We start from the raw sequence: 22340 nt of genomic DNA, 5'->3' as shown, positions 1-22340 counted from the left end.
GAGCCACGGCTGGACCTAGGTCTTCAGAGTCCTGTGTTTAGAGTTCTCTTTGCTACATGGTCCTGCCTAACTACATATCCAGTGAGAGGAAGAAAAAGTTATTTCCAGCTAATTTCAAAGATAGACTCTAAATGCTGTTTATGGTCTTAAATTGTCAAGACATCCATGCAAAGAGATCCACATACCAAGACCCATAAAATGCCAGAAGCAATTACTGGAAACAAAGCAGTGAATTGTCATAATTGAGTGTATATTGTCTTTCACAGGATCTGTGTATTTATAGATGTGCCAGTTCCCCAGCAGATCAGTTGTTCTCATCTTGGCTGCTCACTGGATCATCTGGGAAGTTTTAAAGAACACTGAAGTGTAAGCCAGGCACTAGCAGTTCAAAAATCTCCCTAGAGAGAATCTAATGAGCAGCGGGGGTTGAGAACCCCTACTCTGGATTGTGAGTTCTTGGAAGGCAGAATTTTCATCCTTGCACCACCCCCCCGGAGCACCATGCCATAGAGTAATTTCTAATCGAAACTGGGGACACAATGCTGAAAGTGCTTACAGAGAGCAGCTATGGCAGAGTGGAAAGGACATGGCCTTTGACATCAAAAATACCTATTTGAGTCTCAATCTTGCATTTAGTACCTGTGACTTCACACAGGACAGTTGCTCTGAGCCATCTATAAAATGAATATAAAGATGATAGCAACTTCCCAGGGACATTATGAAGCTCAGCTAAGATTATTTAGCTTTTAAAAAGGTCCTTGGTAACAGCGAATACTTTGTCAAGTATTGTTACTTCCATTCAAAATGGAAATAGAGAATCTTTTAAAAAGGTGTGTGTGTGGGGAGGAAGCAATGAAAGATGATTGTAATAATTTAGGCAATACAGAGTTATAAAGAAAAATCAAGTAAAATTACCCACAATTCCTCCATAAGTATGTTTCAGCATTTTGTTGTTTTTTCTTTCAGAATTTTCTCTTGTCTACATGTGTGTCTGGACACACACACACACATATGCACAAAACACAATATTTAAAAAAAAACAAATACAGGATTGCATTGTGTCCGTCTTCCCTGTTACTAGCTAGAGTTCTCCATAACCATGAGTTATAATTACTGTGATACTTTTCTAGCCTAATGATTTTGTGAGTAATTGAAGGAAGATATATAGGATAAAATGGAAACGAGAGCAAAGCCAGTGAAAATCTGCAGAAAAATTACACATTTTGGGGGCCTAGTGAGGCCTGAAAATTATTGCAAGACTCCATTGAGGCTTACCTATTTCTTCATCTGAGAAGACTAATATTTTCCATAGGAGCTTGTGAATTGGCATGGATAAAATGAAGATCTCAGTCCTGCCCTCCCAGAGAAACTTCCCTCTCTAAAAGGCCTTGGCCACAGCCTGCACATCCTTCTGGTCAGCAACATTTATTTGCACCTGATTTCAAAAGTACCTGATTTCAAAAGGGCCAGGTGCGGTGGCTCACACCTATAATCCCAGCACTTTTGGAGGTTGAGACGGGCAGATCACCTGAGGTGAGGAGTTCAAGACCAGCCTGACCAACATGGAGAAACCCCATCTCTACCAAAAATACAAAATTAGCCAGCTGTGGTGGTGCATGCCTGTAATCCCAGCCACTTGGGAGGCAGGAGAATAGCTTGAACCTGGGAAGTGGAGGTTGCAGTGAGCTGAGATCACACCATTGCACTCCAGCCCGGGCAACAAGAATGAAACTCTATCTCAAAAAAAAAAAAGGTAGCAAGAAAGAGAATGGAAGGAAGACCAAAAAGTGCTTATTCAAGTTAACTATTAATTTGGGGAAAGCAATTTTCATATCCAAGCCAACCTAGAGTTGATCCAAAAGTCAACAGTTAAAAGAGCCAGAGCAAACACACAGACCAAATCTCCAAGGCTGATATTGTCTGGCAAGGAATCCAGCTTTAGAAAGAACCTGAAGACATTTGAACCCTTTCCGGCTCAAGCCTCCCCTTTTCCTGGACCTAATCCCTAACAACATCAGAACCTCAACGTGTCTGTTGGCTGGGGGCCTTGCCCATAAGGAGCCTGTGTTTACAGAATCAATGAGGAACAGATGAAGGGTGACTGTAATCTGGAACAAGGAGGCCCTGTTAAGGACGTGCCCAGCATGGGCATGCCAAGTGAGTGTAGCTCCATCAAAACCAGGCCTTTGCAAAAGGGATGGCTTATTTTGCCTGGACACCACTGCTCTCAACAGCTTTGGATTCCTCTTTGCAATCTGTCTTTACAGCCTTACAAGAAATATCCAACTCAATTTTTAAAATAATATCCCCTGATATCTTTTTTTTTTTTTTTTTTTTTTGGTGGGGGGCGGGACATGAGGATCTTGTTTAGAAAAAAAAAGAAAAAAAAGATTAGGCTTGAAGTTGGAGAAACCTGTGTGTGAATCCCAATTAATTCACCTAATTGCTGTGTGACCTTAGAGAAGTCACACACCTTTTTTATTTCTTAATTTCCTTTTCTTTAAATAGGAGATCATGAGCCTTACCTACCTCTCATCATTTGTCAAGTGGAAGATTACCTTGATGCAATGGTAACCTCCAAGGTCAAGCTGGTACTTCTTATCAGGAGTCACAGAACAGAAAGGCTCAGTAACCAAATTAAAATGCTCATATCATACAAGTTATAACGTCAAATTGAAACAGTGACAAGCAAAAGGAATGACATGGGGCATGTTAGCTCTCTGATATAGGGTGTGATCAGCACAGAAGGACCATACTATCCAAGTACTGGGGTAAGCAGTTCATATGTCCTGTCTCCCTGTCTGCCACATCAGCCTTCCCCACTGATGGTTTGGTTACCGGACAAAAGTTGAGGTTTGAACAAAGGGGCCCACAGACAGAAATTGCCCTGGCCAAGGACCCATGCTTACACTATTGGAGAGACACAGGGACAGGTACATCTGAACAACAGCTGTAGCTTGCTTAGCCTGCTGAGCAGCCATGAGTTTCATTTGTGTTTCTTGGGCAAAGAACATGGAGTAAGAAAGGATGCCCTTAATTTATGGCTGAATTAAGGCCTTGTGAACATTGATTGCTCATGTATATTTACCACATCCAGAATATTTAGTGCCTCATATATCTCATATATACTTAAATATCATTTATATATAATATATAAATTTATTACATATAATATATATATTTATATTTAGTGCACTGTGCATTTATATGCACATTTATATTTAGTGCACAGTGAATATTCAGTGCCTTATTAATATTAGGTGTTTTTTGGTCCCTCTATCACTTTCTATGTTAAATATACCCATGCCATTGTTTCTAACATATTTTATGAATTCCATGGGTCTAATTTGTTTTCTCCTCTTCTACAGCATAATTGCATATGCTCAAATAATACAACAAATACATACTACATCATTCTATTGGAAGGCTGGAGTGAAAAAGCACTTTGTAAAGATCTATATAATTTTAAGGGATTATTATTTTCGTTAATATAATGAACAAAAACAACTATGGCCATTTACAGAAAATAAAATTTATCCTCAAAGGATAAAGAGGAGGCAGTTTAGCCTAATAACTAAGAGCCACGAACTCTGCCAATAACTGGCTTTGCTAACTTTGGGAAGTTACATAACTTCCTTGAAACTCCATTTCCTCATCTGTAAAATGGGGAAAATAACAATAGCTACTTTGTAAGGCTATTTTGAAGACTGAATAAGATGATGTGTGTAAAATACTTAGGGAATTGTTTGGCCCATCATAATGATGATACCTAGCCTTCATTGAGTGCTGACTCTTTCAGAGGCACTTTACGACCTAGGTCCTATTATCATGATCACTTTACAGATGAGGGGTTTCAGACAGAATCTGAATTCAACCCAGGTAATATGACTATAAGCCTATGCTCTTAACCATTTTGCAATATTGACACCTACGTAGTAAGTTTTCAATACATGTTACATCATCATTTTAATAAGGTTGGCTACTAGAGCATATATTCAATATCATGTGCTAAATAAATGACATTGGTGTTGATATTTTGAATTAATTCCCTCAACATTGATTCTACCTTCCCCATGATTCTCCTCTTCCCTGCAGTGTGGGCAGGACTTTGATGTGCTTCTAACCAATAGAATACGGAAAGGTGATGGAACTGTGTGTATAAGATTATGTGGTATAAGATTATAACATCCATCTTACTAGGAGATGCTGTCTTCTTTGCTGGCTTTCAGGTAGCAAGTAACTATGTGGCAAGAAGTTGAGGGTGACCTCTGGCTAATAACCAGCAAGAAACTGATACCCCTATTCTGACATCTTGCAAGGAACTGAACGTACCACCAGCAGCCATATGAACTTGGAGGCAGATCCTGCTCCAATTGAGACTCAGCTGAGACTGCAGCCCCAGTTGACACCTTGATTGCAGCTTCATAAGATCCTGAATCAGGGAATCCATCTCAGCTGTGCCTAGACTACCAACCCATAGAAATGGTGAGATAATAAATGTGTATTGTTTTCAGCTGCTAAGCTTCTGGTAAAATTGTCATGCAGCAATAGAAAATGAACACACAATCTTTCAGAGTCTAGAGATTACCAGGCAGTTGTGGCGACATGTGTGACGGCAGCAGCAGCAGCAGCCTCCTGACGTGGGCTGCAGCCATGGTGGACTAAATGTCCTTGAACTCAAAAGTCCAGCGGTGGCCCTCAATATTCACTCTTCCAGACCTTTCAACAATTTTATATTTATTTAATTCTCTGCATCAAATCCCTTTCTTCTTGAATTACCCAAAGTGATTTATATTTCCTGTACTGAATCTTAGTTTATATCCTCATCCTGCTTCAAAGCCATGGTTCATCTATCCCAATATTTAATCCTGCTGATTACCCAAAACATTTTAAGGAAAAATAGAGTAGTTTCTCTTCAAAATATCAGGTAGGAAGGAAATGATAGTCATTAATCAATGCTATTTCTTTGAATAGCCACAAAAAACCTTTAAGGAAGGTAATACAAATCCCATTTTATAGAGGAGAAAACTGAAGCTCTTCATGTGCTTCTTTAAAATCACACATCTTGTGAGTAGCACATAGGGATGTATTCTAGGTCTAACAGACAACTGACTGCAAATTCTTTCCGCTACCCCATGCCATAAAGACATCTGCATTGCTATATGTCTTTTCACTCATTCATTCCTCAAATTTCTATTGCATTTCTGCCATGATGGATGCAGGCACAGAATGCTGAGTGTGCAGTGAAGAGGGACATCAAAGAAGATTTTAGGAAGAAGGGGCTCAGAGTGGTGGCTGACACAGCTCGAGGAACTCTAGAGCAGTGCTGCCAGGCAGAGACACTGGCAGAAATGCTCACATGCCTCAGCAAGACCTCAGGCAGCCTTGAGCAGACACAGAGCTGACCCCAGTGATGCTCTGTTCACACTACCTAGCCATGATGCCGTTCCCGGAGGCCTCTCGCTCCTTCTCCAAGGCTGCCGCTGCCAAGCTCCAGCAGGCCATAGGCTTGTTTTATTTAGTGTTGGCTCTTTGCAATTAATGTGCTTCTCATTAATTATGTTTTTCAAAAATGAAATTGAAAGCCTTTGATTTACTTTAAAGACAGATCTGGCTAACCCATTAAAGCTTACTCAGCTCTGCTATTAGGAAAGAAAAAGAGGTTTGAGAATTCAAATCTCAGGCAGAGCTTAAATTAGGTAGAATGCCAAAATAGCTCAGCTTTAAGAATCTATTTTTTTTAACTCTTGTAATACTCAATTTTCTCATCAGAGAAATGGGATAACAATAATTCCTACCTGAGAATATGACTGTGTGTGGACTAAATAAGGTAATATGAATGTTCCTGCCCCTGGTATGCCTCCATTGGAGATATTTCATGCCCTTCTCCTTCACTCTGTGATGAGCTGCAAGCTGCATCTCTCAGCTCCTGTTTCAGCTCTTCCACCTGGGTGTAGTCAATGGGAGGCACTGGTGGGCAATTGTAGGGGGGAGGATTGTAGAGTGGGAGGCAGGGAGCAGCAGAGTATTACTCCTCCTCCCTTCTGATGAAATCTCTAGCAGCCACTGCCTCTCCTTCATGGGGCCATCTTCTTGGAGGGATGTCCTGCACGGTCTGGTTTTGGCAAGTAAGCCCTTTGCCCGAGGAACACCATGCTACCTCCTCCCTTTCTCCCTCTGCCTAGGGTGCCAATGGCTTCTGGGCAGCCTCATCACTGCTTGTTTAGCTTCTCCCATCTTCCAACTCTCCTTTAGCCATTTTCTGGGTTTTGTTTGTTTGTCTGTTTGTTTTGAGATAGAGTCTCACTTTGTCACCCAGGCTGGAGTGCAGTGGTGTGATCTCGGCTCACTGCAACCTCTGCCTCCAGGATTCAAGTGATTCCCCTGCCTCAACTCCTGAACAGCTGGGATTACAGGTGCCTGCCACCATGCCTGGCTAATTTTTGTATTTTCAGTAGAGACAGGTTTTCACCACGTTGGCCAGGCTGGTCTTAAACTTCTGACCTCAAGCAATCCGCCCACCTCGGCCTCCCAAAGTGCTGGGATTACAAGCGTAAGCCACCGTGCCCAGCCTGTTTTCTGGTATTAAATTCTCTGTTTTAAGTACTTAAAGACAGCTCTCTTTTCCTTGCTGGACCCTGTCTGCTGCAATGAGTGAAATGCACTTGCCTGGTGGGATTTATTTTCTCAATGAATGATTTGGCAAGATAGCAGGCAAAAGAAAGGGGATAAAGATTAGAACGTGAAGAAGATTGCTTAGAGACGCTGTGGCTTCATAGCCCGGTGTTTGGTGAATAGGTGTTCAATAAAGAAACACTATGATGAAGAGGATTGGTCCCCTTCTGCTTATGAAGAATAGATTGAGAAAAGTGCTTTTGAGTGGAATAGAAGGGTAAAGAGACCTCATGTTTCTGTTGACAATTAGCAGCCCTATCCAATGCCTGGAGCCTGGTTCTGGGTGCTGGGAAGAGCTGACCTCAGCCATTGAGCACCCAGGCTGTGATCACTGAGCCGCCTGGAAGGGCTGGTCCCTCCGCACACAGTGTACCCCTAATGAAAAGCAGATTTTTCCACCCCCACAATTGGGGTGAGATCTCCTCCTCCTCACCCTAAGAACAGAGGAAGAATGTTCCAAGAATATTTGCCATAGCTATTCAACCAAGATCTTGTTTTCACATTCCTGTCGACAGCTTTCCAGCCCTGGGCCAGTCTGTTGTTTTCGTCCTGTGGCCACCCAACTTCCATTCCGAGCACAACCTCAGTCAGAGGCATCCAGAATGACCCCCATCTCCAGAGCAGTAAGCGCTTGGCAGTCTATGCCACTGGGAAGGAAACAGGACTGTTCCTGGCCTGAGCTTGTGCTGTGAAAGGGAAAGGGGAGGTGAGTTAGTGCATCCTTATAACCAAGTGCCCAGGATGGTGTTTGGCACACTGGGAAGGTAAAAGGATAAACAGTCCCATGGTGTAGTCTCTGAAATAAGCTTTCCTCTCTGGTATCTGAATATCACTAAACTGCCTGAGCAATGACTCTGCCAGTCGCCTTACATACATTGTTGCTTAACCTCATAATCACCCTATAAGGTGGGGTTTTTGAGTCTATTTTGCAGACAATGGAACAGAGACTCAGAGAGGTCACATCTTTCAGATGCCAAAACCTGCATTATTTTAACAATTCCATGCCTCCTCCCTGACATTTTTGTGGCCGAATACTCTGGGCCAGGCGTGGTGTCTCACACCTGTAATCCCAGCCCTTTGGGTGACTGAAGCGAGTGGATTACTTTGAGCCCGGTAGTTTGAGACCAGCCTGGCCAACATGGTGAAACCCTGTCTCTACAGAAAATACAAAAATCAGCTGGGCATGGTGGCAGGTGCCTGTAATCCCAGCTACTCAGGAGGTTGAGGCAGGAGAATTGCTTGAATCTGGGAGGGGGAGGTTGCAGTGAGCTGAAATTTCATCACTGCACTCCAGCCTGGGCGACAGAGTGAGACTCTGTCTCCAAAAAAAAAAAAAAAAGAAAGAAAGAGAGAAAGAAAGACTGTGTGTGCAGACATATCACATACTTTGAAGCTGCCCTCATCTAAAGCTTGGGTGGACCCCAGTTGACAAACCAAAAGAAAGAATGTCTCTGAACCCAGTGGAATCCACTGCAAGCACTCCCCAGGGTCTCTCCTACAACTTTAAAGCTAAATGCCAGCCATTCCCTGAGAAACCAGAAGCCATCTGCAGAGAGCGTGAGCTCAATGGAAAGAAGGTTCACTTGGATATGCTTCCCACCACCCTGAGATTGCAGTTGTGGGTGCCTTAATGGCTGCGTGAGAACCAGGCTTTTGTTTCTGAGACCAGTTACCATTATACTGAACAACCATTAGAGTAAAAGAAATCTAAAGAACTAAACAACAACCAATAAATATCTGTTTGAGGAACATTGTCTCCAACTTTCCATTTCTAAAGTCTGAACATTCAGTCATTGCAAAGGCAATCACATTTAAGTGTAGTACTCAAATCTTTAGGGCACTGAGCCTCCACCTATGTCAATGTAGGAGACTGGTCTTTGACAGAAACCCATCCCAAACATTTCTGAGAAGCCCCAGGGATGCTTCCAGGTGTCCAAGAAGCAGTGCTGGTGGTTTCTTGCCAAATGTAGCAGCTGCTGCCTGAGGCTGCATGTGCTACCACTCTAATGAAGAGAGTGAGTTTCTTACATGTCGCACTCAGTGAGGGGTTCATAGCTTCAGCCACAGAGTTGATATGTTTTCTAAAAGACCTATTTAAGTTCATACATATATTCCTTTTACAGCTGTGCATCATGACTGGGACAGGCATGGTCTAATATCAGCTAACAGAGTGGATCTGGAAACACTCCAGATCCCCTCCAGCCCTGTACTGGTTCTGGCTGCCTGCTGGACCCTTTTTCTCTGATGGATGATTCAATTACAGGAGAATTCATAGCCCCTTTTCGCAAAACTGGTTATTAAGTGACAGTTCGTATATTGTATTTAAACCCCCTGGTAAAAAGATTGAAGTCCTTTTCCTGTCCTAGTGGACTCCTCAGCCCTCTTGCAAATCAGGGGATAAAAATGAATCTATGGGGAAAGGAGCAGTGCCACTTTTTTGGGGAGGTGGAGCAGTATTACCTGAAGCAGCAGTTCTTGCTCAGCCAGGATTTTTTGTTGTTGTTGTTAGATTTCAAACACAGGCAAAAGAACCAATGCTTAGCAAACTAGTCATAGGCCTCTAATTAAAATTACAGGTTAGTTCTGAGGTGGAAAGTAACAGTTAATTTAGGTCAGTGGTTTCCAATTGTGAGCTATATACTCAGAGTCTGTGGATTACAGTAGTTCAATGCAGAGGATGCCAAACGTCACCTAGACTATGAAGAAATAGCACATCTTCCCCACTCCACATGCATAGAATACTATTTTTCAAATATATGTGCCACTGCTGAGATTAATAAACTACAAATGCATCGCAAAGTGTTACCACATTCATGATAGTTTTAAACTGTTATGTGTTTTCCTTTTTTTTTTTTTTTTCAGTTATGTGTTTTCTCAAACAATGAATATAAAAATCCATCTACATTTACATAGAGGTGGTTTTGGAAATTTTTTGATGTAAAAAATTCATCCTTATATTGGAAAAGTTTATGAAACTTTGCGCTAGAATTCTACCTGTTGGGGCGGCAGAGGGGGCATTGTAAAATGCAACCCAAGTCTAGGAATCTGTATCTAGCAGTCAAGCCCAGGGATCTGTGTTTTAGTTCAATCTCCCAGTGATTCATCTGCATACTGAAGTGTAGAACCTCAGATCAGGTCAACCCACTTATTCCATGGCTGAGGGAATTCAAGCTCTAGAGAGGGGATGTAACTGGGCCAACATCATAAAACATGTGGCCTCCTCTATCTTGTGTCTCCACCCCACAGCAAAAGGCAGAGCAAGCTACTCCCACCTGGGAGTCCAGCTGGTGAAGGACCCACAGGGTCCTCAGCACATGAGCAAGAGACTGTCTCCAGTGGGTGAGGTGTTCTCCCTCCAAGGCTTTTACTATTCACCCTCATCTCTTACAAATGCCCCAGTTCAGGCTGGCCTGGCCACTGCCTCACTGATCTCTATATGTTCAGTGTTTTCTGTCTCTCCCAGCCCTTGCCAGAGCTTCTCCTGCTTCCTGATGTACTACCTCATCCTGCCTATTCTCTCCAGTCCCAGTTCTGAATTGCTATGTTCTGAATGCTGTGTCCCCCTCAAATCTGTAGGTTGAAACCTATTCACCAAGTGATGGTGCCAGGTGGCGGGGTCTTTGGGAAGTGACTAGGTTACAGGGCAGAGCCCTCATGAATGGGACTCATACCCTTAGGAAAGAGCCTTGAGGGAGCTCATTTACCTCTTCCACATGTGCGGTCACAGAAAGAGGCATCATCTATGAACAAGAATACAGGCCCTCACCAGACACCAAATCTGCTGGTTCCTTGATCTTGGACTTCCCAACCTCTGGAGCTGTGAGGAATAAATTTCTGTTGTTCATAAGCCATCCAGTTACTGATGTTTTTGTTATTGCAGCCCAAACGGATTCAAATTCCAATTCTGTCTCAAAAATGTTTTTCAGGACCATCCTAAGCTTAAGTATCACTTTGTGGCCTTGAAACCCCTCCACACCCTGGAGTGTGCTTGCGTTTGTACTGCTTTGTGTGTGGCGGATGGCTAGGTTGTGTTTCACATAATGTCTAATGCAGAGATGTGCTGAAGTTTCTTACCTGATGAATGAATGTGCCCAAATATGCATGACACAAACTCCAAAACTGTTCAATGTGGAAATAAGCACCATTTAGCCTTTTATTTATTTATAACCACTTTCTGAGCACTTTGTATCATGCCCAAAGATGCAAAATGGACCAACTGTGGTCCTTCTCTTAAGGGCTATGTGTGCTGAGAGTGGTTGAGATCTCTGCTGCTGTTTGATTTTTTTGTATATTAGCATAAACTTAATTTTTTTGTACCCTAATGATTATTTAACATTATAAACAATTAGCAAAATTGTGAGAAAGAGCAGTCATTAATGGAAATAAATCCTTTAATGAATAATATAATATTTAATCAATTATAAAGCATATCCTGTATTCCAGGCTGTTTATGAACAGGATTTCATTTATTCCTCCATTCAACTCTTCAAGTGCACTGTTATTTCTGTTTTAATAATGGAAAAAATGAAGCAAGTGATTTGCCTAAAATCCTGTCAAATGTGACACCAGAATTTAAATCCAGGTTTGTGTAATAACCAAGCCTGTGACCTTAACCACTGTTCTGTCACCTCCCCTGTCCCCAGACAGCCTTTCTGCATCAGGGTTTCATAAACACTGAAGCATAAGCAGTTGCTAGGGGATAATGAATGACATGGAGTCACTAAGGGCAGCCAGCAGATCTGAAGTGATTGATGAATTTGTTATCAGTAAGTGGGGTTGGGGATTACAAAACAACATTAGAATCTTTTGCACACAACTGCAAGCTCTCAGTGAGGTGAGACATGCAACAAGTCAAGGTATGTCTTTATTCTCTGACGCAGCGTTTGGTGTCTCAACAAGTCTTCCCAGCCATTTACCCCAGAGCCTGCTCTTTTTCAAGGGTGGTTCTCTAGAGGCAGTCTGGAGAACTTAGATTATAAAAATTTGTCCCCAGCCTTTTTTGCCTGACTCATTGTGTGGTCTCAAGCCAGTGAGTCACCAACCTGTGACTCAGTTTTCACAGCCTACGCAGGGCTCAGAGTTTGACTGTTGGGCTCCCAGGGATGGCTTTATATGGAGGTGACATAAGGCTAGGAATATGTGGAGAAGCTGGGAGTCCTGGGCTATACTTCTCTCCTTTGGCTTGTAAGAGTATCTTTTAAACTGTCAGAGGTGCTCATGGGTGGCCCAAGAACAAGGAAACTGAAGTGGCCTCACCAAGGGGGTCAGCCTCCATTTCTGCTAATGCTGTGTAACACTGAGTGTGGATCCTCTGCTCTGTGGGTGGTGCTCTGTGGCAATGGGCTGTCAGAGTGGACCAGTACTCTGAAGAGGAAAAAATTATCTGTGTGAAGAGACATGGATTCACTTCAAATCTGTCCTTTCTGAGCTACACTGAGTAAACTGGGATAGCTTCCCATCCTCCATCCAGGTCATACCCCCACCCCCACAGTCCTCTGGGTAAACTCTGGTGTGAAATATTCATTTGGGATTTGACCAAGGAGCTCAGAAGTTTATGTGATGGGTAGCATAGACTATATCTTGGAAACAATTAGATCTTCAAGAGGTCCCCATCCTCTGCCTACTTGCAAACAGAACACAGCTCAGGTGAGCATCCTGGGAGACACCACTCCCAGTACGGGTTGTTTCAGCGATGAGACATAAGATGTTTGGAATGGGTTACTTCTTGCCATTAGTTCACCTGATATACCAAATATGATCAATATCAAGATTTGAAAAATGAGCATGACAATATAGCCCCAATATGTGGATTTTCAAGAAAAGGGCTCATGTACCTTCAGTCTTGGACCTCAGCCAGGTCAAGAGTAGAGGAAAGGGTCAGAAGGACCAACTTGGAGACAGGATTAGAGAAGAGATTCCTTTAGAGAGAGCTGTTACAGCCCTTTCCCTTAGAGGGAGGCAGGGAGGTGCTGCAGGAGAACATGAAAAGATATTCCTTGCAGGAGGGACCATAGAGAACTAGTGCCTGAGTAATGTCTGGGAGAGCAGACGATGACTGGGACCTGACTCCTGCCCGCTGTGGGCAGAGGATGAGAGAGTAGTGACTTGCTGTCTAGGTTCAGGAACCAGGAGGTGTGCTGGGTGGGTTTGGAATGCATTCCCAGAGTTGTTCAGGGCAATGAATCCAGTTATTTCTTGTGTACTAGATGTGGGACCATTCTGCGGGCCATCTTAGATCTTGTCTGAAAGTGCCTGCCAGAGAAGTGAAGGGATTTTGGCAGGAACACTGGAAATGTGCTTCTCCTCAATGCCTCAAGTGGCTCCAGGAAAAGCGACACATCTATCAGGGTCAAGGCAACGCCAGGACAGAGGTTCCACAAAGGGACCTGGGAGCAACCCATGGCATGGCCCCTATGAGAAGAGTCCTGCTCTGGCTCCTCCAGGGGATGCTTTCTTTGGCCAAAGACCAGGCTCAAGTCAAATCTGTACTATCCCCTTACCTCTTTTCCTGCCCATAGTTTTAACTGTGTTGGATCTGAAACAGAAGAGAGCAAGAGAGTGGGGCAGGAGAGCTCCAGGACAGGAGAAGTCAACAGTGTGTTATGCCACGAGTCATGCTTGTTCAATGTACTGGTTATACAAACCAGAAAAGGTTTTGTCTGTTTTTTCTTGGTTTGTTGACTTAATTACTAATACACATCTTTACTTTTCTCTTAGAGCCTGATCACATCCCTACCTTTCCATTCCTTCTTTCTGCATCTCATGTTTTATATAGGCTTCTATGATAGCACTCCATCTTGCATTATAACTGATTGCTTACCAGTATTTCCATATTAAAAGATGTGTTCCTTGTGGCAGCAGCTGTATTTTATTTATGTTAATATTCTCTGTATCCAGATCAGTGATGCCATATGGCTGGTATGCAATCAATTCTTGTTAAATGAAAGACTAAATGAATATATGCATATTGATAGGAAGAACTTGGCAAAACGGAGATATATTTAGCCTTTTGAAGCTTCTCGACTCTCACCAGCTGCGCTGGGCTCACAGTTCTTACTTGTAGTTCTAATCACATTCCCTGAAGACCTAGGTAGCTCTTTGAATAATTGGATTTGTTGAGGGGAATCCCAATTATACTCATTAGCCAGCACATCCCTGAGGAGTGATGGAAACATTGAGAACAAGCTCTCCATCAGGGTAAATAAAGGAAGGGAACTGAGCCACGCCTGTCCAATCTCAACAGAACCCTCTGTTGTACAGGGAACAGTGGATAAATTGTTCATTTACATCTCATTCCTGATGGAAATATTCCAACTGCAAAGCCAGTGTCAGCTTTGATTTCCTGCCCTGAGAGGAGGCGTGGACAAAAGGCACAAAGTGGGCCTGTGCAGTCAGAGGAATTAGGTTGGGTAAGAAGAGACCCTCACATACCCATCTTTGTTCAATGGTGGAACTTCTAGCTGGGGTGGTCAACCCAACCCAGCCCAACCTTAGCCTTGGGCGCCTGTGAGGACTCCATTCTCATAGAACCACAAGATATTAGGCGGAAGAGCGAAGGTCAGACCAGGCCTGAGGGTCAGTGCCCCAGTCCTTAGCTTGCTTCCTTGAAAAGAGCAAGCACTGAGAGGCCCTGGAGTTTTGGGAATCTGAGGGACCAAGGGCAGGCAAACGAGAAGCCCATTCCCGGGCCTCCATTCCCAACCATTCCAGGTCCCATGAAAAAGGAGAAATTCAAATAACCTGGAAAAGGCGCTTACAGAGCAAAAGCACAGCCAGTTGCTGTCTTACAGCTAATTTTAAGAATGTCCTTTTCTCTTGAAATTTCATCACCATGACTCATCGCACTGCAGGCCAAAATTCTGAAGCTCTGAGTCAGACTGGGCACTGGGAGCTGAAGCTCAATGGGAGTTTTACCTAAATAAAGCCTGCAAGCCCAGCCTGCTGTGATACATGCTTAGAAATTTGCTGTTTCAGCAATGCACATGCCCTTGCACCTCTGCTGTTCATACAGTTGCCCATTTCTTCCTTCTTCTCTTAGACATGAAACCCCCTTCCCCTTTTTTCTGAACCTTCAGTTAGTATGCTATATCTTCTGTGATAATTTAGTTCCTTTTCCACATCCAGTCTGCACTGCTATAGGTACTTTGGTGCTACTTGCTGCCCGAACAGGTGTGATGATAAAGCACATATTTCAGAAGAATCTAGGGTTCCCTTCTCTAAATGCCGATCAAACTGATTGGTATTTAAATTTGGATCTTAGAATGTCAGAGTGGGAAGGAGCATCACTCTCATGTCATCCACCCTCCCTGTCACTGTATAGGTAAGAAATCCAAGACTCAGAGATATCAGCCAACTTGCCCAAGGTAACATAGTCAGTTAGGAAGAGAATCTAGACAAGAAGCCAGGGTTTGCTCATGTCTACATCTCTTTATTAGACTGCCTCTTTTTTCTTTATTATATGTCCCAATTAATTCCTAAAAACCCACATCTGGGTACTGGAGGAGGGGGGTCATTGTTTGGGGACCTCTAGGAAAGAGAGTGGAAGGCAATGTTCAGGGCTGAATACCTCTCTTTGATATCCCTTGAGCTCCAGACTGGTGACCTGAGAAGGTGGCTGCTGCACCTGTGGAGGCAGGAGTCCTGGAGATAGGTCATATGAGAAAAGATGGAACTGGTAGGGAGTGGCCTGGAGGCTGAAGACACATTCTCTGCTCAAGGATGGTGGCAGTAGCAGGTTAATCAAAGCAACAGAGATGAGGAACTGGACCTATGGAAACTTTGGCTTGTCAACTGTCCTGGGGCACATGGTGGGTGTGGCTGTTATTGTAAATGAAGAGGGGGGCTTGCAGACAGATGGTAAGGTAGCTGTTGCATCAGGCTGTTGAAATCAGAATTTTGGGGGTTGCAACAGAGGCCCATTCATTCACATGAGCTCGGGTGGAAGGAATCATTGTAAGAATATGGAGACCTCACAGGAAGCCAAGGATAGGTGCCACAGTGCAGCCAGGACTCCTTGGGCCTAAAATCAAGACTCTGTCAGGAGCCAAGGTGGCTAGCTCTAGGCTCCATTCTCTTTGGCTCTGTGTCTCTGTCTCTGATTTCTCTCTCCCTCTGTCTCTTGGTGCCTTGTCTTCCCCTTTCTTCTGCCTGCAGGGCTCCTCACTGTAGTTTGCTTGTGGCCCAGAATTGCTGCGCCTATATTGAGTCCATCTCATTAACCTTTGGCTCAACCTCCATAGCTAACTGGCTATGATTTTTCCAGACTCTAAATTGTAAGAGAGGAAGAAAATTGGCCCAGATCTCATATTTGAGTCTGGCCACAGACATCCCAGTGCTCCCCATGGATTAGCTGCTTTATGTCAGATGTCCAATCAGCTGTAACTGTAGGGGTAGAGTCTTCAGGCCACAGCCTGTCAGTAGGGAATGGAAGAAGTTTAGACCATGGAGATACAGATTCCAGCTCTGCCATTTACGGGATCTGTGACTTCGGTCAACGCTCTTTACTTCTCTGAGCCTTATACTCCTCCTCATCTGTAAAATAATACCCACTTCACAAGGTTGTAATTGCCTGTCTGTTGGGTTCTTCCTGCCTTCTGCACAGTCAAAATCAGTTCACTGAGACTGGGGCATTGTAGTAGAGAAAGAGTTTAATTGACACAAGGCCAGTCCATACAGGAGAACTGGAGTTCTCGCTCAATTCAGTCTCCCTGAAGGTTCAGAGCTTAGGGGTTTTATGCACAAGTTGGTGGGCAGGGGTCTGGGAAGTGGGTGCTGCTTATTGGTTGGGGATGAAAGAACAGAGGTGTGGAAAATGGTCCGCATGCACTGAGTTTTCCTCTGGGTAGAACCACAGGATTAGCTGCGTCATGAGTCAGAGTCCCGGAGGGGTCAGTCTGAAAGATATCTCAAAAAATCAATTTTAGGTTCTACAGTAGTGATGCTATCTATAGAAGCAATTAGGGAAGCCACAAATCTTATAGCCTCTGGCCACATGACTCCTGAGCAGTAAGGGATTATAGAAACTATGCCTACATTTTAGCAGAGTTGGGGCCCTTCCCAGAATTCTATTCTAGTTTACAAAGATAGTTTTCAAAAAAAAAAAAAAAAATCCACAAAGGGAGTTTTCAGTCCCTGAGCAAGGAGGGAGTTCATTTTAGGGAGGGACTATTATCATCCTTGCTTTCAAGTTAAACTATAAACTAAATTCCATGCAAGGTTATCTTGGCCTACGCCCAGGAATGACCAAGGGCAGGTTGGAGGTCAGAAGCAAGATGGAGACAACTATGTTAGATTTCTCTTACTGTTGTAAGTTTGCAAAGGTGGTTTCAATGTTGTTGAGAAGACCAAATAAATATGTATCAGATCAACCCATGTCTTGTATACGGCAAATACTGAATAAATGTTTGCTGTCATGCACTAGTATTGATTTAAGAGAACCAGAGTCTCGGGCATTCACAGCATATCTTGGCCTACTGCTTTTTGAACTTCTCTCTCTTTTGTCTTATTCCATTTGGAATCTTTTTTCTTCTCCCTCTTTATGTTTCTTAATTTTTCCTTTGTTGTCAGTGCTGCAACGCAATGCATGAGGATTTCACAATAGGATGCACTGGAGCCAATGTTTTCCACTTGGATATGACTTATACACTCTGTCCTGCTGTTGTCAATAACAATAAAGGGGTAGATGGTGTGGTTTACTGTACTGAATAATGCTGTGATCTGTGTTTTTGAAAATTGCTCCAACAAAGGAAGGAAATTGTCTATGGTGACACTGCTGGCTTTTATAATATAAATATGAAGTTCTGTGTTATTGTTTGGCAAAAATCCCAAAATTTCCCTCAAGAATCTCAGGCCAAGTTGAGAGCCATCTACAAAATGCAGAGCTATATTTAATAAAAAGCAAAAATTACTCCAGATGCCAAAAATCCTTATAAACAAATACTTTGCCAAACATACACAGTCTTTTCTCTCTCCTGATCCGTCTCCTATCTGTATACAGTGCAAGGTCACTGGCTGGAAAGCTCAGTGTGTGAGATGTCCATGAGAATGTCAGAGAGTTAGGACTGGTCTGAGGGGAGACAGACTACTGGGAACTTAGGAAATTAGAGAATTAGGTTACAATGGGTAAAAGGGCCAAGAGATGGAGAACAAGTGCTACCAGAGCCATGGTGAAAGTTGACCTGTTCCAGGTTACAGCAGGGAGGTGTGATGCAAAAACAGAAGAAGAATCTATGGTAAAAATCTGGGCCATTCCAAAAATTTCATTAAAAACTGTGCCAGGGCCGGGGCTGGCTTCATGTGCATGTAACTTGTTTAAACACACAGGGTTTCACACTCAGAAAAGCCTCATTCTTGACTCAATGTCCTGTTGCTGCTATCTTCAAATTTGTAATAATTTTTGAACAAGAAAGTCTACATTTTAATTTTGCACTGGGCCCTAAAAATGATGTTACCAATCCTGACCAGGGAGAATTGAACCAAAGACTCATTTCCAGAAATTAAAGCTGGAAGACTGAGGGAAGGATAAATGAGTGACCACTGTTGGCTATCAGAGCAGGGAGCAAGTACAGCCATCAAGTGACTTAGGAACTTGAACAAATGAGGCAGAGGTCAGTGACCCATCTTGAATGGGCAAGGACTGCGGCAACAGCTGACACCCCACAGTCCAGTATGGACTGTGCCCTGAAGTGTGCCTGGAACAGGGTGCTACAGAGCACTGGTCTTAGGAAAGCTGCCCTGCGGCAGGTGTCAATCACTATTCAACCAGCTGTGGCCACGTGGACAGGGTCTCATGCACACAGGCAATTAGCAGGGAGGGAGAGAAGCAGAGGCAAAGTACAGGCAAAGGAGGGTTCCAGACAGACAGAGCCAGATAGAGATTTCAGCCCTGCCACTTACACATGTTGTGACTTTGGGCAAGGCTCCTGACTTCTCTAAACCTTGGTTTCTTCATATGTAAAATGAGGGAAACAATACCTATTCACAATGTTGATGGGAAGATCAGATGAGATATAGTATATAAAGTTCTTACTACTTTGCCTGACACATGTAAATCATCAACAGTTACTATGATAACCTAGGGTTGGCTTAATAGAACCGGGTTTAAGGAAAGTATGTTCAAATTCCACTGACCATGATCATGGGCACACTACTTTACATTTCTGAGCCTCAGTTTTCTCCTAAGTAACAGGGAGATAGAAATCTAACACCTAAGACAGTGCCTTGTATATAACACGTACTCACTAAATATACATTAAATGAGTGAATGAAGCTATGCATCCTGCTCCACTGCAATAGGGAATCTGAAAGCTATTTGCAAAGCTGCAAAGAGCTTTACAACCATAATAATTACCTTTTTCTTGTCTCCAGAGAGTCAGATTTATAACTTCTGGGGGGTAGAAATCAAATATGTTTGTGGTCACCTCTCCCTGAAAATAAAATAACTTTCTGAGCACTTGCCTGCTTGGGGATCTGGGTCACTCTTTTGTTACTGGCATCATTGCATAGCTAACTAATCCCAATGTAACCACATTGGGCTGGGAGTTTTTGTATTGCTTCCCTGCCTTCCCCCAAGTGTTTCTTTCTAGCATAAAAGGGAAATAATGTGATCATAAGGATATTACACATCAAAAAATATACTTAATGACAAGACATTCAATATGCCTGTGCCTAAATCAGATGAATTCAGAGCATGTCATTTCTTTTCATTATAGCTCATGAAGCATGAAGAGTATTTAGGGAGAAAAAAATTCATTCATCAGCCCCAGAGATGCCAAGAAAGGAAATGCCTTATGTATGAATGATAAAAAGCACGTATTTTTCTTGTTCTGAGTTTACATATCTCATACAGGATGAAAGGAAATCCAAGTGTCACCACCATACCAAGTGCCTCGGATGAGAAGAGTTTCTCAATCTTCAATGATTAAATAACAGTGTGGACACCAAAAGGCCAAAGGTGAGCTTTACCAAACTGGTGGGACCTTGAGACTCAGTAGATTCTTAAGGCATTCCATATGTTCTGCTTTGGATGATGGCAGTGTGACGTGGTTAACAATTGCAACTGAGGTACATCTGGCTAAATCTCCACGAAAAATCTGTGCTCTTTCTTCCATTCTATAGAGTTGTGGTTTCTCAGGCAAGGGCTATGTCTCCTAGGCCTCTAGCATTAGGTGTGGTTGTACAGGTAAGTTCTCACAATGGAATGTGAGTGGAAATGATGTGTGTATATCTTTGGAGAAATGTCAATACAAATTTTTTGCCCATTTTTATTTGGGTTGTCTTTTTATTGTTGAATTGTAATAGTTCTTTATTGGTCCCTTATCAGATATATGATTTGCAATTTTTTTTCCCATTTTGAAAGTTACTGCTTGCTTTCTTGATAGCATTCTATGAAACACACAGTTTTAAACTGTGAAAATCCAATTTATCTTTTTTTGTTGTTGTTGCTTGTGCTTTTGGTGTTACATTTAAGAAATCGTTGCCTAATTCAAGTTCACAAAGATTTGCACCTATGTTTTATTCTAAGAATTTCATATATTTAGGCCGGGCGCGGTGGCTCAAGCCTGTAATCCCAGCACTTTGGCAGGCCGAGACGGGCGGATCATGAGGTCAGGAGATCCAGACCATCCTGGCTAACACAGTGAAACCCCGTCTCTACTAAAAAATACAAAAAAACTAGCCGGGCGAGGTGGCGGGCGCCTGTGGTCCCAGCTACTCGGGAGGCTGAGGCAGGAGAATGGCGTGAACCCAGGAGGTGGAGCTTGCAGTGAGCTGAGGTTGCGCCACTGCACTCCAGCCTGGGCGGCAGAGCGAGACTCCGTCTCAAAATAGCACTTACATTTTGGTCTTTGAGCCATTTTGAGTTAATTTTTGTATATGGTGTAAAGTAGGAGTCCACATTTATTTTGCATATGGATATCCAGTTGCCCCAGCACCATTTGGCGAAATAACCTTTCACCATTTGTCGAAATAACCTTTTTCTATTGAAAATGTTGATACTCTTTTTGAAAATCAATGGACTAGGCTTTATTTCTTGGTCTGAATTCCATTTATACATATATTTATAGGGAGAGAGAGCGAGAGAGAGAGAATCTTATGCTAGTACCACACTGACTTGATTGCTGTAGCTTTGTAGTAAGTTTCGAAATCAGAAACTGAATGAGTCTTTCTATTTTGTTCTTTTTCAAGATTGTTTTGCTTTTTCTGAATCTTTGCATTTCCATCTGAATTTAGGATAAGCTTGTTTGTTGAATTCTGTAAAAAAAAAAAAAAAAAAAATTAGCTAGGATTTTGTTAGGATTGTGTTGACTCTGTAGATCAATTTGGGAAGTATTGCCATCTTAATAACACTGTCTTCCAGTCCCTGAACATAGAATGTCTTTCCATTTATTTAGATCTTTAAATTCTCTCCATAGTCTTTTATAATTTTTAATATGTATTTCTTGTGACTGGGCGCAGTGGCTCACGCCTGTAATCCCAGCACTTTGGGAGGCCGAGGTGGGTGGATCACCCGAGGTCAGGAGTTCAAGACCAGCCTGGCCAATATGGTGAAACCCTGTCTCTACTAAAAATGCAAAAATTAACTGGGTGTGGTGATGGGCCCCTATAGTCCTAGCTACTTGTGAGGCTGAGGCAGGACAATTGCTTGAACCCAGGAGGTGGAGGTTGCAGTGGGCTGAGATCACCCCGCTGCACTCCAGCCTGGGTGACAGAGCAAGACTCTGTCTCAAAAATACCTATATATATATATATATATAGATATTTATTTTGGTTACATTTATTCTTAGGCATTTCATTCTTTTTGATGCTGTTATAAATGGAATTGTTTTCTTAATTTTAAGATTATTCATTGCTAGTATATAAAAATACAACTGATTTTTTTTTATCCTGAAACCTTGCTATACTTATTTATTGGCTCTTATAGTTTTATTTTGGTTTTGGTTTTTAGCTCTTTGTTTCTTTGCTTGTTTATATTCCTTAGGATTTTTATATACAAGTTCATTTCGTTTGTTAGTGGAGACAGTTTTACTTCTTCATTTCCACTATGGATGCCTTTTATTTTTTTTCTTGCCTAATTCAATACAACGTTGAATTGAAGTGGCAAGACTGTATACATTCTTGCCTTGTTTTTGATTTTAGAGGGAAAGTCTTGAGTCTTTCACCATTAATCATGATGACAGCTGTGGGTTTTTCATAGGTGCCCTTCATCAGGTTGAGGAACTTACCTTCTATTCCCAGTTGAATTTTTTTTTTTTTTTAATGAAAGGTAGTTAGATTTTGTTGACTATATTTTCTGCATCTACTGAAATGATTATGTGATATCAATCTCTATTGATATAATGTTTTACATTGTTTAATGTTTGTATATTAAGCCAAACTTACATTCCTGGGATAAATTCAGGTCATGGTATATAATCATCTTTTTATGTTGTTAAATTTGGTTTGCTAATATTTTGTTGAAGACTCTTGCATCTATATTCATAAAAGATATTTGTCTATAATTTTCTTTTCTTGTGATATCTTTGGTTCTGCTATCAGGTAATACTGGCCTTAAAAATGAGCTGGGAAATGTTTCCTAATTTTTGGAAGAGTTTGTGAAGGATTAGTGTTAATTCTTCTTAAAGGAAGTTTTTGCACCAATACATCTATCTAGTTTTGGGATTTTCTTT

Source organism: Macaca nemestrina, chromosome 12 (assembly GCF_043159975.1).
Source record: "Macaca nemestrina isolate mMacNem1 chromosome 12, mMacNem.hap1, whole genome shotgun sequence".
Classification (NCBI taxonomy): domain Eukaryota; kingdom Metazoa; phylum Chordata; class Mammalia; order Primates; family Cercopithecidae; genus Macaca; species Macaca nemestrina.
This window is presented reverse-complemented; position numbering follows the sequence as displayed.